Genomic DNA, 2,304 nt, shown 5'->3' with positions numbered 1-2,304 from the left:
CTCCCCCCGCTTGCGTGGGTTTTCTCCGGGTCCTCCGGTTTCTTCACCCATTCCCATGGTGGCAGTTTTTTTTTTTCGCAGTTGTTTTGTGTGTTTTTTTTAGCTTGCTTGTGTGTGTTTGTCTTTTTTTGTTTGTGTTTTTTTTCAGCTTTCGGACGTTTGGAGCGTGTTAGCTCCCATCGGAGACCAGCAGATGTGTTTTGTCATGTTTCCATTTGAATGAAAACAAAATTAGGCTTCAGCATGACCCTCGTGAGGATAGGAGGATTAGAAAATGGATGGATGAGAAGAAATTAAATTTAATTTGAATGAAAATCAATTTTGGAAAATGAACATCTTACCAAGTCCTTTTGAGAACTTTGAGTTTGTTTGTTTCGTTTGTTTATCGAACATTAAATTGACAGAAAGTAAGGAAAGTAAAATAGTAAAAAGGAAAGAGAAATCAGTCATCATTCAACACAATTGTTGTTCAAGGGAGTAGGAAGGAGTAAAAAACGTATCTAGTCCTACCCCGTGTTATGTGTTTATATATAAATAGATCATTTTTATATCAATCAGAAAAGAAAGAAAAGAAAGAAAGGAAAGGTACTGCAACATAAGAGTCTCCACGACCAAACTGTATTTGACTTTTGTCCACTCTAGTGTATGTTTGAAGACGCTACCTGCTAGAGATTGTGAACAAGCACTGGCACTTTGGATTTTTGTTGATTATGTGTATGTGACTGAGTTTTTTTGTTTGTACAAAAGGTATGTGCCAGATATTTAATTAATGTTTAGAATTCATCACCCTAACTCTGATTGATGTAGGTTGTTTGTACTATTTTTCACGATTTCAGCAAGCGATTTACTCATTTTCAGGTCCGTTTCGAAATTATTCCACAGATTAAAACCTTTGACAGATACACTTCTTTGCTTGATGCTTGTTCTTGTTTTGAGTTTTTTGAATAAGTTGGTAGCTCTTAAATGATAGCAGCTTTCTCGAATTTCGAAAAAGTTCAGAATGTTTTGGCAGAGCAGGTTATTGTGTGCTTTGTACATTAATTGGGCGATTTTAAAAGTCAACAAGGTCATAAAATTTCATCGTATTTAATTTGATAAATAGTGGATTTGTGGGTTCCGTATATTTTGATCTATTAATAATTCGGATTGCTTTTTTTTTGTAGTTTTAGAATAGGGAGTGTGTTTGTTTTACAGACATTTCCCCATATTTCCACACAGTAGGTCATTTTTTGGGAGTAATAATGAGTAATATAATGTGTACAAAGATCTCTTATTTAGCACATCCTTGGTTTTGTAGAGGATCCCTATGGTTTTGGCTGTTTTTCTTTTTATGTTATAGATATGTGGCTTCCAACATCGTTTTGAGTCTATTACTACTCCGAGAAACTTGGTTTCATACGCTCTTTCTATCTCAATTGAGTTTACCATAATTTTAGCTTGGTGTTTGATTGGTCTTGTGCCAAAAATAATGAACTTAGATTTTTTCAAGTTAAGTGACAATTTATTCCTGTTGAACCAGTTTTTTAATTTGTTTAATTTGTTTTCTACGGTTGTCAGGAGCTGTTTCAGATTTATTCCAGAACAGTAGAAAGTTGTATCATCAGCAAATAGGACACATTTAAATTGTTTTGAGACTTTGCAGATATCATTTATAGACTGTATAAGATGAATAACTTTGGACCAAGCACTGACCCCTGAGGAACTCCATGAGTGATTTTCAGTTGGTTCGTTTTTTTATTATTGTTGAGCTGCATGTACTGATATCTGTTACCTAAATAACTTTTTATCCATTTATAAGCTGCACCTCTAATGCCATATCTTTCTAGTTTATTCAATAATATACTATGATCGATTGTGTCAAAGGCTTTTTTTAGATCAAGGAATATCCCAACAGCAAATTCTTTGTTGTCTATATTAGTGGCTATTGCTTCCACAAACTCCATAACTGCCATTGAGATGAAGCCATATTGATTCTCACTTAACAGCGCATGTTTTTGTATAAAGCTATCGAGTCTGCGAGAGAATAGTTTATCTAATATTTTTGAGAATTGTGGTAGTAGTGATATTGGTCTATAATTTGTAAACAAATGTCTTTCTCCACTTTTATAAATTGGAATAACTTTAGCAATTTTCATTTTTGATGGAAAGTACCAGCTTTGAATGACAGGTTGCATATGTGCGTTTAAAGGTCGCACGACAAATTCTATAATCTGTTTTATTATTGTCGTAGCAATATTAAAGCAATCAGTTGACTTTTTATTTTAAAAAGTTCTTACAATATTTGATACTTCTTCTTGTTTTACA

Source organism: Hippocampus comes, unplaced genomic scaffold (genome assembly GCF_001891065.2).
Source record: "Hippocampus comes isolate QL1 unplaced genomic scaffold, H_comes_QL1_v1.1 scaffold134, whole genome shotgun sequence".
NCBI classification, from domain to species: Eukaryota; Metazoa; Chordata; class Actinopteri; order Syngnathiformes; family Syngnathidae; genus Hippocampus; species Hippocampus comes.
This window is presented reverse-complemented; position numbering follows the sequence as displayed.